The 17,591-nt window shown below is 39.1% G+C and overlaps 1 protein-coding gene across 8 annotated transcripts in view; it reads right to left on the bottom strand.

Moving 5' to 3' along the window:
• LOC131955448 (liprin-beta-1) overlaps positions 1–17,591 on the bottom strand; it is an 84,452-nt gene that overhangs the window by 22,645 nt on the left and 44,216 nt on the right. The window contains exon 1 of one of the 8 annotated variants that reach the window (XM_059319582.1): positions 2,334–2,427. The exons of 6 other annotated variants lie outside the window; for them this stretch is intronic. The gene's annotated coding sequence lies outside the window, so the exon portion shown is untranslated. Of the gene's footprint in view, positions 1–2,254; positions 2,428–17,591 lie in introns of those variants that run through there. One more of the 8 variants, XM_059319581.1, reaches the window with a different exon arrangement.

Here is a 17,591-nt window from a genome sequence, read left to right as displayed (position 1 = left end):
GGTAGAGGCCAATACAGGTAGAGGCTAATACAGGTAGAGGCTAATACAGGTAGAGGCTAAGACAGGTAGAGGCCAATACAGGTAGAGGCTAATACAGAGTGGTGTGGTACAGAATACTAGAGGCTGATACAGGTAGAGGCTGATAAAGGCAGAGGCTAATACAGGTAGAGGCCAATACAGGTAGAGGCTAATACAGAGTGGTGTGGTACAGAATACTAGAGGCTGATACAGGTAGAGGCTGATAAAGGCAGAGGCTAATACAGGTAGAGGCTAATACAGGTAGAGGCTAATACAGAGTGTACAGAGTGGTGTAGTACAGAAGAAGCTAATATAGGTAGAGGCTAATACAGAGTGGTGTAGTACAGAATACTAGAGGCTAATACAGAGTGGCGTAGTACATAATATTGGAGGCTGATACAGGTAGAGGCTAAAACAGGTAGAGGCTAATACAGGTAGAGGCTGATGCATGGAGTAAACGACAATAGCAGCTCTTATACAGTGTACACCAGTCACTGTGTTGCGACCAACAAAGGGGAGTTATAAAACAGTGAGTAAAGAAGTCTTTGTACCGGTAAAACACGCCAATCTTCGATGAGACGCTGACACGTCACATAAGGGCATAGAACAAGCACACGATCCCATCTGTTGGAGAACAGGGGGGATGTTTGTTGGAGAGTAGGGGGGATGTTTGTTTGGTTAAAAAATGCACACGGGACGGACCCATGCAAGTCCGTGTACAACATACGTGTCAGAGATGATCAGCAGACGGTACCTTCACACTGTACGGGGAAACCGCAGACACTCCACACTACTTCAATAGGTAGACTACATACAGCACTACAACTGGCGGTTTTAATACTAGGCAAACTGAACATATCGAACAATCATCCATTTTCAAATCTTTTTAAAACTCAATGTGTTAGTGCACTAGTAACTTTAAGTTGGAACAGAATATTAACAAGCATTCTTAATTTCAAGTTATACAACGAACAACTAAGCTGAGTCTACTAATCAGAGGTTGTGAAGAGTTGATCACCCAAACAAGAGTCAGTAGAGAACCAACAAAAGGTATGTAGTTAGCACTGGATCTGTGGGTTAACTTCAGATGGTAGAGTACAGTTGTGTGGGCGGAAAACAACAAACTCGCTGACCTTTCAGTCAGGTGCTACAGAGGTCAGATGGACTTGTGTTAGTATCAAATTACCCATCCGCCCGTCGCGCTCTCTATAGCAATATACAAATAAGATTGGGTAGAATCGAAAGCCTAAATGGATATAATGCGCATAGGGCTACGAACAACTATATTTGAAATTGTTCTTGTTGATTTCCTGGGCTGTAATACAGCTGCCAATGAGAGCAGGAACAGGCCGGTGAGGTCATAGACCGACGCAATACCGGAGTGAACGAGTGGTGGTAACATTAAGCGATGCTATCCGCCACATCACGAAATGACGCCGTTAACATTGAGCAGGACAAAGATACAACCGTATATTTTAACTCTTAGCCATATCTACATCTGTATGCCCAGGGGAAAAACCTGTAACGACTTAACAGCGCAATATACAAGGAAAAAAATCGAGAGAGAAAAGACATAAGAAATAATTGAACATCCTTATCAAAACGTGTTATTTTAAGAGCTAGAAACATTTGTATAGGAGGTTGAAGCAGATAATAGTGAAATGAAAGGTAACATAAACAGCACCCCTTCACAAGGGGCTGGCGACAGTATGAGGCCTTGAATCCATTTCATGCCCAGGGTGTATTGAAAACATTTCAGACCGATGATAAAAAGTTGACACGAAACAACGGGTGGCATAAAATTCATAATGTGGCTGTTCAACTGGAACTGTAGGGGAAGGTTTTCCGACGTTATTTTTAAATACAGGCAATAGACGCGTTATTAAAAAGTGATTTACAACTCAAAGAGCTACATTTAAATAAAAAACACAACAACATTCAACTAGATTTTCGTCAAAAGTCCAGAATACGCTTGCTTTAAAACTTTTAATTGTTGTATCATTCATATTGAGCAACTCATTGAAAAGGTACAAGTCTCCTGAAGTTTTTTTTTTTTAAATACTCCATTATTTTAAAATCATAATGATATTTTACAACAAGACTAGTCTTATTTCAACAAAAAGTGTTACCGTACATCATGTTCAATGAAACACAGATACGATTGTCCGAATGGAACCATATACGAAACAACTATTTCAGGTCACGGGACTATAATCCAACCAGAGAAGCTACTGACCACACAAGACACTAGGATAACCGATCTACGCTATAGCACACACAAAGAGAATCATCAGGTCATAAACACTATGTCCAACCAGACGACACAAGTCCGTGTATCCTTGAGAAACACCAGGAAAAAATCTGTCTCACTACGCTGCCATCTCACGCTAGGTGAGCTAACATCATTCAAACTCTCAATCGTGCATGCTCAAGGTGTGAGTACTCCACGCTTTTTTTAACGTGCGGGTGGGGCGGGCTGGGGAGGAGAGTGATAGCTCCCCTCTCCCTCACAAAACCCTCCCCCTTCTGGGGTACTCAGGTGTAATACAGTCACCAGGCTTATCATTTCTAGGCTAAGTTCTTTTGATTCCTTCAAGGCAGAAAAAAAGGTTGTAGGAGGATGAGATAGATTCAAGCTGTTGTGATCGCTGGCTTTTAAAACTGGGTTTCAGGCGTACAAGACAAGTTATTTACCCTTAGGTCAACAGCTAAACTATTAAGAGGACAATTTTCACTTGACAATATTATTGTGGGTACACAGCTATTGAAGTAGCAAATGTACAAAAAAGGAACTTGTAAGAAGAAAAAAAAACATTGAAGTTTTATTATACGCAGCAATTACAATTCAGGCTTATCTATGAGTGTGATAGATACAGCGTGACAGTTAAATGTGAACAGAAAGAGGCTCCATGACGTGTACACAGGTTTTGTGGCGTCCATAACGACGGTTAACCCATTAGTCAGAGCACGTGTTGAAGAGTTTGGTGGAGGAAGGAAGGTGTAAAACCATCTATTTGTTGTTTAAAGAAGGTACAGAAAGATCGATGGGGAACACACCCTCACGGCACAGGATAGGGGGAGAGATAAGTTCCATTATGGCATACGGACTATTAAGTATTTTATGCGCTTATATTATCTCTGAGATTAATTTTGATACCCTAACCCCAACAACAACCCTAGCAAAAAAAAAAAAAAATTTTTTAATAAATATATAAAAACCTCGATATAGTACTGTACTGCTTTGTCTGGCGTAACTAAGCATAAAAACAGTATTGTATAACAACTTGCAGCTGAAAACATACGATTTAAATAATAATCAAGTAGGTTGGGTTCTGCATTATCCAACAACTTACACTAAAAGAAAGTGTGTGATTTAGCTGAAACTTCCTGAACAGTTTACATCGCCCTTCAACCAGTGTTCCATCTTACCACAACAAAGCAAATTCAAACCGTGGTAACTTCAATGCGGGTTTTTAAAACCAACATTTCATACAAGAATAGGAAACCGTCAAGTCTGGCGGAAGCGTTTTTGGCGAGGGCAAGTAAACATGATTAGGGGAGGGGAGAAGTGCAGTCAAGTTTGGGAGAAGAGGGGTAGAACAATATTTATGAAATGAAAAAACCAGGTGTTAAAAGTTTAATAAAACTAAATACTCTTAAAATATGTTAATAATAAGGCGTTTCTTTCAGTTAATCAAGCACATATGCCTTAATTATTGACAGCTGTTCTAGTATAATTAGTAAGTTTTAAACAAAAAAGTTCGGAACAACTCAGTTTGGCTATAAAACCGTTAAAACTGCAATAGTTATTCAATTAAACTAAAACACACTACGTTAACTGAGACTTCAATTCACTCAAACCCATTTACATTTTATTCTAGTAATACCTTTAGACTTCTTGATGTAGTCTAAACAAACAAAAAAGATAGTTCTAGAAAAATATCGAACACCCTCAAAAGTTTTGGAATGCATTTAAGAGAAACACCGAATAGAGTTTCCAAAAATAGTGAAAATTGAGAAAGCGTGGATTTTTTCACCAATTCCACGTTAATCTTCTAAGATACAGAGGATGGTTTCAGGCAAGTAGCACGTGTAATCTATTAAGTGAAGAGGCAAAGTCGGATCTACAGAAAGCACTAATGTTTCATATGACCGCGCAAGTAAGTATTGCCGTTATATGAATGTAACTTTAAAACAAAATGTTGAAGAAATTAGAGAGCCGTTTATAAAGACAGCTAGCCGATTACCTGCAGATAAAAAAGTGGGAGGTGAAAGGCCTCTCTGATAAGGATGTTTGATTTATATGATTATTAAAAAACGCTCGTGTTACAGGAAGTGACTCATTCAAGGTGAGTTCACCGGGGAACCGCCTCCGTCTTTGATTTCCTTTCGGCGTAGTGGACTGGGAGCATGGAAGTATTGGGAGATTTTCAAATTCAGATACAAATTGTGTATAGACCAGCTGATACACACACCCCAATCAGATGAACAGGTCAAACGATGTGTGAATGATACACCGGTACAACGTATTCCATACTTCACCGTGGCAACAGTCGAAGGACTTCAAATAGAGACACGTTTTATTTTCTTGAATGCGCCGAAACCTAGAATGTGAAGACGTGTCTTTGTACTTAAGTCTTTCTGTAGCCACCATTTTTATCTCTCAATAAAAGCTGCGTACATAAAGATTGGGACCATTTTCCCGTCTGTGTCAAATCTTGACATTTTAACGTAATCTTCCCACTGTGTACTTGTATGTCATGCCGTGCACGGAGCACTAGACCCAGGACCTCACTAGATTGGCCGGCAGGTGCGCTGCTTGTCTGGGGATGTGAACCAGGACTTAGGGTCACACGGACTCGAACAACTCACTGGTGTGCTTGCAAGGTGGGGAGAAGGTAACCTTTACTGGCTGGTACTACCATATGGTGGTCACTCAGCAAAAGGTAACCTTTAGGTTACCACTGGCTGGTACTACCATATGGTGGTCACTCAGTTAAGGACACCCCATGTTCCGGAGAGCCGGAGTGATTTACGTCTAACAGACCAGCACACCTTAACAGGACATCTACGTACAAAGATTTGTGATTTAAATGCTTGATATAGAGGTTTCAGCATTACAAATCTCCAATTTTAAAAAAGTCCTGGAGATGTAAAACATAGATGGACCAAGTGTTTACATTAAAATCAGCTTACAGCGGACATTTGGTAGATTCCTCTACAACGCGAAGCAGCCTCCACACCTGGGACACTAAAGTCGGACCTTAGTCCATGTAAGAAATAAGAAAGTAGAAACAAAACGACTTGACTCGATTTCATTCTAAAGTGTCTGTCCAATGTACGACCTTTACAACAAACTGATACGCCGGTTATCACAATATGTCCAAAAACAACATATTTTCCCCCCTTCCAATATTTCCCCCTTCGCTATTTTCCCAAGACCTAATAATATCAACCAATCATTTGGGACCAGTGCAGATCTTCACGCTAAAATTTAAAGAAATTAAAAGATACGTAAAAGAGGTTGTACATACATAACATTTAGCCCATTTTACCACTTTCTCTCAAAATAGTCACCAAGGCCTCTCCTGCGCATATCGACACCTAGCAGACAAGACAGTCTTCCCCTAGTACAGCAAGCAGAACCCAGTCCGAGACAGTTGTAATAAACAAAAGGTGGCCAGAACAATTAGAAACAACAAAGCCTCGATCTGGCCCAAGCAGCGTTGATCTCCCCGATGATAACCGCACAGGTAAGCGGAAATGGGATCATTCTTTACCACAGGTGAACCCTGACCCCAGACATTTAGCACCAGAAAGCAACCAAAGCAAACAGGATGTTTCAACAAGCTGGATATTTACCGCAGCAAATAAACCCACATCAAGCGTATCTAGGATTGAAAAAAAGCAGTTTTTACGCTAAAATCTTAGCACGTTTGTTTAAAAAACATGATAGATTCACGGACAATAACCAATAACTCTTAAGATATTAAATGCGTTGTAATAAGCTTCTTTTAAAAATATTAAAAACTTTAAAAGTAGATGAAAAAATCGACAACAAAACCAATTTTTTAATGTAAAAAAATTCTTAGGTGTCCTGCACAAGTTATGGTCATATACATATGACTAATATTGTGATAATATTTAACATGAAAAGATTCTAAATTTTTGAACAGTACGAATAAAAAAACCTTTATTTAAAAAAAAATCTGGCAAATTTCAATGTTGTTTGGCCTATGTGAACCCTATTCGCATCTCATTAAGTCGCCAGCCAACTCTAGAGATAAAACATTTACGCTTCATTTTCCCTCATGTAAAATAAAGAAAAAAGTTGGTAATGCAAATCAGTTAGCTAGTTTATAGATGCCGACAGTGTGGGGGAAAAAATGTAGTTAACGCTGTAGACAGCTATCGCAAGTGTTCCCATGAATTAATAACGAATATTTAGGGAACAGCGCCGCTACGCAGCCGAGAAACTAATTGCCAGGGAGGCACCGGAATCAGTCTACAGCTAACACATCTATCAATAGTAAACTGTTTGCATTTTTTGTTCGGATATACATTCGTTTTTCTTTTAAATCAAACAAGCCAGATTAAAAAGTCTCGTTTAGTTTTGTAGCCGGATAATGTGGAGTTAAACTAGAATTAAAAAACATTCTTCTACTAAATGAAGCACATTTTTTGATAACATGGTAATGTTCTAACGCATTCCCGCTCTTGTAGTTGATGGCGTGGGTGCCGTGTGGCATCATCTCATTAATGTTGTTCCAAGATAAACTAGGTTAAAGAGGCCGTGGTGCATCATGAGGTGGAACAACCTACATCCACTCACAGTGGCACCAAACAGACTAGGCCAACAGCGGTAAAAATGACCTGGCTGAACTTCCTCTGGAGGAGGGAGAAAGGAAACATCAACAATGTTATGATCGTTTACCAGCAGGGCGGGAGCGCTATGGTGGGTGCTCAGGCTACAAGTAGAGACGTGAATGAAACAACCTGTTAGCGGCGATACGACTTATCGCAGACCACTATCTGGCTAGAGATTTACACATTAGGGACAAGAAATGATGCTCTTTATCACACTAAATACAGTTCCTACATCTTATCAAAGCACTTTAAAAAAAATAACCTCTTGAGGTTTCTAGTATGGGATCTAATCTTCATTTGTCCTTCAATTTATCAAGGCAAGTGATAAAGCAAGGGATAAAGCAAGTATCAGCTCTTTGCAGGTCCCATCAGGTGTTGACGGGCGTTATTTAAGTTCACGGCGGTGTCAAATTGGTCGAAACATATAGAGAAAGAATCGCTAGAGACTGGCTAGTAGAGCCTTGGTATGGTACACGGACACCCCCTCCCCTGCATACATACCAAATGTTACCATACACCTGTAAGATACCATCTGCCTCTGTGGACGGATACCTTTGAAACAGCACGAGTCATTAACCTATTAGACTTCTACCACTTCTCCAGGCAAAGAAAACAACGGCGCGAGTGTCTCCACTCTACACCAACAGAAATAAATTCCAGCGGGTGTTTAAAAAAAGCAACACAATTCAAGTGAATCACCTCAGACCTAAGCAGTCTTTTTAAGTTTAAAAAAAAAAAACGTCAAGACAATTGATAGCTGCTCGCAGTGATAAAATAAGCTCTAGCTTCGCTTTATTAGCTTGGCAAGAAACACTTTGAGCGTCAGAACGATAAAACAGGCCCACTTGTATAGAGATAATGGGACTTGCTGTAGGTAGGTCTGCTACAGCAGTTGTAGCAGTCAGGCATCTTTTGTACGGATCTAATCGGGAATTCATCAACCGACATTTTTTCATGTCGCTTCTAATACACTGATTTAAGCAAACGTGGGCTATAGGTTTCCCAGTCACAACAACTCACATTTTTTTATGGTTACCGGTACTGATTTTTTAAACACCTTTGTGTGTGTTTGGGTTGCTTAACGGAACAACTTTTTACAAAAACTAAATAACGATAGGTCTAAGTAAATTAGCGGTATTTTATATTCTAGTCATAGGGCCTAAGGTTAAAACTGAACAGCTTTTTCAGTTAAACTAAAGTCATGAATAAAAGGACATTTAAAAATGCCACACGCACTTGCAACAAACGTGTATATTAAATATGACGCACATTTAAAACAAAGCTAACAACGATCTTTATAAAAATCTATTATTACTGCATGGCTTCATGTTTAAAACAAACTGTTGAGTATCATGCCATCAAACCAAGCAAGTTTAATAGTCACAAACTCAAAAAAACATGATCAAAGTTTCGAGCAGTTAACACTGACAGGCAACATCCGGCTCAGTATACAACAGACACGGGGGTTGAGGGGGGAAGTAAGGTACTAAACTTGTTGACCCCCAGGCTCAAACTCTGGGGTGGGGTTGGAACACCTCTAGTGGAATCTAGGTCGGTCTATTTCTAGGAATTTATAGATAAATATGACATTTGCTTACCAGTAAGCTTCCTCACTGGCCGTTTCACTTAGTACAGTAAACAAATGAAACAGAAGGGGGCGTTGGGGTAGGAAAATAGTACAGGCTCTGTAGTCAGCACTTAGTCCACTATAAATATACACCAGTCTGACATCACAGGGCCGAGGGGAGAAATCTAAAACGTCTGCTTACAAGACTAGGGAGAAGCACCAAGTTCAAATACACTGGTGGCAGGTAAGAGAAAATAGTTCTGACAGTCAAGGTTGGACTGGACCAGCTGCCCTAAGGTCTGGTCATGTATACCACAAGTATCAAAGTCAAGGTTGGACTGGACCAACTGCTTTAAGGCCTGGCCATGTATACCACAAGTATCAAAGTCAAGGTTGGACTGGACGACTGGACCAACTGCTTTAAGGCCTGGCCATGTATACCACAAGTATCAAAGTCAAGGTTGGACTGGACGACTGGACCAACTGCTTTAAGGCCTGGCCATGTATACCACAAGTATCAAAGTCAAGGTTGGACTGGACCAACGGCTTTAAGGCCTGGCCATGTATACCACAAGTATCAAAGTCAAGGTTGGACTGGACGACTGGACCAACGGCTTTAAGGCCTGGCCATGTATACCACAAGTATCAAAGTCAAGGTTGGACTGGACGACTGGACCAACTGCTTTAAGGCCTGGCCATGTATCCCACAAGTATCAAAGTCAAGGTTGGACTGGACCAACTGCTTTAAGGCCTGGCCATGTATACCACAAGTATCAAAGTCAAGGTTGGACTGGACCAACTGCTTTAAGGCCTGGCCATGTATACCACAAGTATCAAAGTCAAGGTTGGACTGGACCAACTGCTTTAAGGCCTGGCCATGTATACCACAAGTATCAAAGTCAAGGTTGGACTGGACGACTGGACCAACTGCTTTAAGGCCTGGCCATGTATACCACAAGTATCAAAGTCAAGGTTGGACTGGACGACTGGACCAACTGCTTTAAGGCCTGGCCATGTATACCACAAGTATCAAAGTCAAGGTTGGACTGGACCAACGGCTTTAAGGCCTGGCCATGTATACCACAAGTATCAAAGTCAAGGTTGGACTGGACGACTGGACCAACTGCTTTAAGGCCTGGCCATGTATACCACAAGTATCAAAGTCAAGGTTGGACTGGACGACTGGACCAACTGCTTTAAGGCCTGGCCATGTATACCACAAGTATCAAAGTCAAGGTTGGACTGGACGACTGGACCAACGGCTTTAAGGCCTGGCCATGTATACCACAAGTATCAAAGTCAAGGTTGGACTGGACCAACGGCTTTAAGGCCTGGCCATGTATACCACAAGTATCAAAGTCAAGGTTGGACTGGACGACTGGACCAACGGCTTTAAGGCCTGGCCATGTATACCACAAGTATCAAAGTCAAGGTTGGACTGGACCAACTGCTTTAAGGCCTGGCCATGTATACCACAAGTATCAAAGTCAAGGTTGGACTGGACGACTGGACCAACGGCTTTAAGGCCTGGCCATGTATACCACAAGTATCAAAGTCAAGGTTGGACTGGACCAACGGCTTTAAGGCCTGGCCATGTATACCACAAGTATCAAAGTCAAGGTTGGACTGGACGACTGGACCAACTGCTTTAAGGCCTGGCCATGTATACCACAAGTATCAAAGTCAAGGTTGGACTGGACCAACGGCTTTAAGGCCTGGCCATGTATACCACAAGTATCAAAGTCAAGGTTGGACTGGACCAACGGCTTTAAGGCCTGGCCATCTAAACCACAAGTATCAAAGTCAAGGTTGGACTGGACGACTGGACCAACTGCTTTAAGGCCTGGCCATGTATACCACAAGTATCAAAGTCAAGGTTGGACTGGACCAACGGCTTTAACGCCTGGCCATGTATACCACAAGTATCAAAGTCAAGGTTGGACTGGACCAACTGCTTTAAGGCCTGGCCATGTATACCACAAGTATCAAAGTCAAGGTTGGACTGGACGACTGGACCAACTGCTTTAAGGCCTGGCCATGTATACCACAAGTATCAAAGTCAAGGTTGGACTGGACCAACGGCTTTAACGCCTGGCCATGTATACCACAAGTATCAAAGTCAAGGTTGGACTGGACGACTGGACCAACTGCTTTAAGGCCTGGCCATGTATACCACAAGTATCAAAGTCAAGGTTGGACTGGACCAACTGCTTTAAGGCCTGGCCATGTATACCACAAGTATCAAAGTCAAGGTTGGACTGGACGACTGGACCAACGGCTTTAAGGCCTGGCCATGTATACCACAAGTATCAAAGTCAAGGTTGGACTGGACCAACTGCTTTAAGGTCTGGTCATGTATCCCACAAGTATCAAAGTCAAGGTTGGACTGGACCAACGGCTTTAAGGCCTGGCCATGTATACCACAAGTATCAAAGTCAAGGTTGGACTGGACGACTGGACCAACTGCTTTAAGGCCTGGCCATGTATACCACAAGTATCAAAGTCAAGGTTGGACTGGACGACTGGACCAACGGCTTTAAGGCCTGGCCATGTATACCACAAGTATCAAAGTCAAGGTTGGACTGGACCAACTGCTTTAAGGTCTGGTCATGTATCCCACAAGTATCAAAGTCAAGGTTGGACTGGACCAACGGCTTTAAGGCCTGGCCATGTATACCACAAGTATCAAAGTCAAGGTTGGACTGGACGACTGGACCAACGGCTTTAAGGCCTGGCCATGTATCCCACAAGTATCAAAGTCAAGGTTGGACTGGACCAACGGCTTTAAGGCCTGGCCATGTATACCACAAGTATCAAAGTCAAGGTTGGACTGGACGACTGGACCAACGGCTTTAAGGCCTGGCCATGTATCCCACAAGTATCAAAGTCAAGGTTGGACTGGACCAACTGCTTTAAGGCCTGGCCATGTATACCACAAGTATCAAAGTCAAGGTTGGACTGGACCAACTGCTTTAAGGCCTGGCCATGTATACCACAAGTATCAAAGTCAAGGTTGGACTGGACGACTGGACCAACTGCTTTAAGGCCTGGCCATGTATACCACAAGTATCAAAGTCAAGGTTGGACTGGACGACTGGACCAACGGCTTTAAGGCCTGGCCATGTATACCACAAGTATCAAAGTCAAGGTTGGACTGGACAACTGGACCAACTGCTTTAAGGACTGGACCAACTGCTTTAAGGCCTGGCCATGTATACCACAAGTATCAAAGTCAAGGTTGGACTGGACCAACTGCTTTAAGGCCTGGCCATGTATACCACAAGTATCAAAGTCAAGGTTGGACTGGACAACTGGACCAACGGCTTTAAGGCCTGGCCATGTATACCACAAGTATCAAAGTCAAGGTTGGACTGGACCAACTGCTTTAAGGCCTGGCCATGTATACCACAAGTATCAAAGTCAAGGTTGGACTGGACAACTGGACCAACTGCTTTAAGGACTGGACCAACTGCTTTAAGGCCTGGTCATGTATACCACAAGTATCAAAGTCAAGGTTGGACTGGAACAACGGCTTTAAGGCCTGGTCATGTATACCACAAGTATCAAAGTCAAGGTTGGACTGGACGACTGGACCAACTGCTTTAAGGCCTGGCCATGTATCCCACAAGTATCAAAGTCAAAGTATAAGCAAACAAGGTGTAGTCTAACATGGAAAACAGACAAAGCAATAGAACTCTGCCAAACAATAAATAAAGGTTAAAACAGATAGATGTGCCTCTAAATTCTAATTTTTGCTAGTATGTGTGCTCAGACTTGAAAATCTAGCACACCGTAGCAAACAATTTCCGATGGTAAAAGCGAAGGAGCTAGCGCAACAGGTGATCACTCATCAGACTCACCTGAGCTGAGGTTTTTAACTGCGTCACTAATTCAACTTCCAACAACACGCCAGCGACTCTCCATCATAAATCAGGTTAATAGTATCATAACAAACCCGTGTACTTGACAAATGGGGCAGCACTTTGTTTTTTTCAATTTAAAATAGTGATACATTAAAGAGCCGATGTTTTGTTTATGACACGATGTTAAAAGAGTATACAAAAAGATACGACGTTGGAAGATATTTTGTGTTTTGAAATCGGAATAGTTAACTGATAAGATTTTAGTCTCAACGGTCGATGTTGGCGGTCTGCAAAAGTTGTGATGTTGTAAGAATCAACATGGATTAAGAGTAAATGACGACCACGTCAAATATTCACTTAGATGAACTCACTACTTCTTAGTTATTTGAGACATCACTCCGACGGCCGACCCAACACGAATTTCATTAAAGAAAAATGTGATAGAAACAAAAAGATTGTATGAATTTGCTTTAACCTCTACCCTCTAATCAAAGGGTATACAGCATAACCAACAGCTCTGGCCAACCCAACCATCTATAAATGTCTGGGCAGTTATTTAAAGTAGACTCCCGTAAACGCCGGGAGGAAATACTAGCTGCCTGATCTAAGGCGTCGAGCTTGGCTGGTTGTGACGTTGATGTGTCGACGTGTGGAAATAGTGGTGGGACTAACTTGTTAGAAAAACATTCACCGGCTGACCGAGATGGGTATAGCACACATCCTAGGTAACAGTAGACACGAGAGACGATACAACAAGCAATCATTTTTTAAACATGGCGATGATAGGTTTTTAACCAACGTTGACCATCATTTTTTAAAAATAAAAAATAGAAGGAAAAAATCAGACGAATTATCAAAAGATGGATCAGATAAATCATCCTTTTATTTTATTTTCACCATACACAGAATATTTTTATTTGGTAAAAAAAAAAAAAAAAAAAAAAAAAAAAAAAAAAAAAAAAAAACACTTATGTCGGTTTGAGATTTTTTTTTTTAATTTAAAAAAAAAAAGTGTGAAAAAGCAATAGAACTTAGGTAGCGCCCTGTGTACTAGAGCCTGACTGTACCTACACCGTCCTATGCCCCGCGCTAACGGGAGAGGAGCTTAATGATTCAAGCAGTAGGTCTGAAAACATAAGATTTATGACGCAGGGAGGTGGGGAGGTAGAGGCTTTACATCATACGGGGGAACGTGATTCACAGCTGGGACTAACGCGTGTAGCATGAGGGGGGGGGGTCTACGGCCCTTACATCAATTTATGATAGGTCACCGGATTATTTTTTTTTAAGAAAAAAAAATGAAAATCGCTTCTAAACTCTGAATCATAGACTTAAGCTAGCATAAAATCTGGTTAGTACGTCGCCCCCCTGCCTACCTAGACGGGGAAGAAGAAAAACGACCGTAACGTTACCCAGCAAGTGACTGGAGCACGTGCAGGTCTTATCTCCCCTTACAAGCGGCACTAGCTTATGAAATGTATCGAGTTGCTTATCTTCACCCTGGTCTTTATGGCAGCAGGAGAAACTAAAAGTACCCAGCAGGCCCCCATCAAAACATCACGTGACTGCTTGGGTCGCGGGGGTGGGGGCAGCAGGAGTCTACTCAATCTAAAATAATGATAACAGTTTAAGCATTAAAACTTATTTGAAGGTAAGCGCGAACAGATTGTAGAATTTATTCCCGTGGTATCAAGGGTAAAATACATCTTGTAAACACATTAAAATGGTTCTTTAAGTGTTATAGAAATCAAAAGTTTCTGGTCATCTAAATAGTAAGCATTTGATAATTATTAACTCAATACTAAGATATAATTTTTTTTTTTTTAAATAGGGATAAAAAGATTTTTATTACGTGTATGAGAACTAGAACTATTAATATTTATATAAAATTATTGTAGCAATGTACTACATATCTCAAATAAATTATTTATTATTTTAAATATGTAAATTTAACCCTCCCCCTCCACTAAACCCCCTTTCTTGAAAAAGAATAATAGATTAATTTCTTGAGTTAAATTGAAATGATTTTTTTTAGAAAAGGGACATAACCCAAATAAAACGAATAGAAAATATACCAGCTCGATAGCCTCCCTTAAAATGAAACTTTTTAGTGATTTATTCAGTTGTCCACCAGATAGTGCAGTAGTAATAGCAACGGTTGTTGAGTTATAAGAAATATTTAATTATTGAATGTAAATTTGAGAACTTGAGTGGGCTATTTAATTTTGTTGTGAAAATGTTCATGAATCACTTTATGATTGTTAATAAAGTAATAAAATTAATGAAGCATTTTTAAAATATACTTAACAAATACTATTGTACCAGTTCTAACATTAAAACTAATTTACATATAATTGTAACCCCTACATTTCAAATATCATCATAACCAGATTTCAGTATGAATATATGCATATAGTTTGCTAAAAAGTGTTAGCCATTGTGTCAGTGGAGGCAGACAAAGAAGAGCAGCATCTTATTCTGATCTGACCATAGCTTATATAGTGGATAGCGTGGTCAGCACTATGCCCAGACACCTTTCCTTTCTCAGACCTGGGTGGACTCGAGGAAGTACTACAGACCAAAACGCACATCAAATGTAAGTTTAATTAAACTCAAGGGGAAAATGGAATTGTATATAATGTTTATTGCTTATCTGATATTCTAAGCTGAAATGTAAACAAAACATCCCATCATCATTACCTTTACCAAAATGAAGTAACATATAACCTCTAATGTAATGCTCAATTGCTACTATAACCAAAAATTTGGCTTGCTTTAGACTAGCTTAGAGAAGAACTTTAATTTCTCATATTTTGCATTGTACAGAACTGTACAAAATATTTAAATAAAACAGCATACACATTTTTTTATTCGGTGGCTTGTATTATGATAAAACTAATGACTGTTAACATCTGTATAAAGATAGTATTACCATAAATAGAAAATTTGTATGATGAGTTTTTCTTTACGAATTATAAAAATGTATTACTTTCATATTTACAACACCAAAAATAGTACATTCTAAAATCACCAGGAAGTAAGTAATGACATTTTATTTTGTTTTCCTATCCATCCTTAAAGTTGATAGTGACAAATAAGTGACTGAGTGACTTGACTAACAAATGTGCTTATAGTAGATTGTTTTAAATGTGTCTAAAAATGACTAAACATTAAAATATGAGTGACACATTCACATGATGCAGTTCAATACAAATTTGGCAAAAATTGTCTAGTTTTTGCAGCAAGACATATTTCTAAAGAAGGTAAAATAATATTTAAATAGAATGTACTGAGATCGATGAAAATAATCACATTTTAGGGTTTTAAAAAGTAGTGAAAAAAGTGTTCATATAATAATTATTAAATAAAGTAGAAAACAGAACATGGTAGAGGTATTTTAAATGGGGGATTATTAAATAGAATTATATATCTAAACAGGCAAGGAATTTATAGAGATTTTTCAGCTGGTTTAAATTTTAAAAGTATTTCTGACAACACAGGTTCTTTTAAAACCTCTATGCTTCCATACTTTTTTTTTTTTAAATTGCTTACTATTTAAAAGCTCTTGGATGATAAATTGACAGAAAAATTTCCATTTTCTAGCATAGTAATACAAAAAAGTTAATCAAAGAAATTAGTTTAAAGCAACTTAAGGACTAAAAGTGTTAGTGATTCAAAGGAAAAATAAACCGGGAGTGATCTCCCCTAAACTTTCTCGAATATTCTAATATAACACTACGGGGGATGGCAACTCGTGACATAGACAATATTTATAATCCATTTTTAATTACTTAAACTTTTTATAATAGAATAGAATCTCGTAAAAAAAAGAATTGCACATCAAGTGAACGTCAAATAAAATGTGCATACTAGAGCGGGATATTATTTAGTACTTTATAAATTCACATGCGTTTTTTTGAGAAATCGGAAATAGCATAAATGACTACTTCCGACTGACGGAAATTACTCAAAATTTGAATGAAGAATTAGAACTTTAACTTACACGTGAAATTTCATTTATCTAACTGAAATAGTACTCAAGTTATAGGCTTTTAAAAAATTCAAAGTAGAAAAAGTTCCACTTCCGGTTATCGGAAATCGCTCAAAAGCTGATACAGATCTATGATTTTGATATAATACTATTAATACTTATATATGAAATTTCATCAAACCAGCTGTAACGGTACTTAAATAATCAAGTTTACACACACACACAAGATTGCAAAACTATGTTTTTCCGACTCAGGGAGCCCTAAAACGTCGAGATTTACAAAAATTTACAAAAAAAAAAAAAAGACCTTCTCTTTACTTCGTATATACGAGAAAGTAAAAAGAACTTTTAAAAATAAACTGCATTTGCCTTGTTCTAGTTTAAATTCAGTCAGTTGGTGTAAATAGTAATAAAACTGTTGGTACATAAGAGTAGATGATTTACTTCTATTGATCAATAACATTGATACTTAGGCTTTGCTGCTATTACAACTATTGTTAAATTAAAACATAAATGAACTGGACACTTCATTAGATATATACCTAAGGCCCTATTAATTAGTAACTACACAATAATCTGTTCTTAAGTTACTTTTTGCACAAACCCCTTCCTTTTCATTTTTTTAGTGGCTATGACCAATCAAGGTTTTATTTCAAACATGTAATATTAAACATAGTGAAAGTGGCTGTATGAAATAATGCACAAGTCAACCCACAAGTCTCACATTTGGATCCCCTTCAAATTAAGAAATCAAATTATATTTCTCCAAACATGTTTTTGACTGGCTTTTAAAATGTTTTTAATAGCACTAATCGCAAAATCAGCAAAAAAAAACTAAATATACTTCTTTCTATTTACAAAGAAAAATATTTCTTGAGCCCTGGATTATTTTTTTAGAGTAAACATCCTGTTAAAATTGCAAAAGAAACACAAGAAAGAATAACTGATAACCACATTTTAATTATCCAAACTATTGTACTTGAAATTTAAATTTTATTAATAAAAAATATGGTAGGTTGATAGTTGTTGGAGATGATTTAGATGCTTTTCCCCAATTCTATTAATTCTAAAGACTGACAGCAAATAGGCCTTTCCAGTCTATATACTTATTCCTTGTTGATTGTGAGTAAGGTTAGACATTTTTAAAAATTAACAAGCCTAGTTATGCCTAATTAATTTACATTCTAGACCAATTTACTGTATCTAGTTAGGGGAAAGTTTTGGGAGATTTCTACATTCCCCTCATCACAAAAAGCCAGCCCTCACTTCTCTTATATGACATCAC

This window comes from Physella acuta, unplaced genomic scaffold (genome assembly GCF_028476545.2).
Source record: "Physella acuta isolate Inbredline_101_S28 unplaced genomic scaffold, ASM2847654v3 ptg001066l, whole genome shotgun sequence".
Taxonomy (NCBI): domain Eukaryota; kingdom Metazoa; phylum Mollusca; class Gastropoda; family Physidae; genus Physella; species Physella acuta.
Note: the sequence above shows the minus strand (reverse complement) of the source record. Positions and strands in the feature narration are given on the sequence as shown.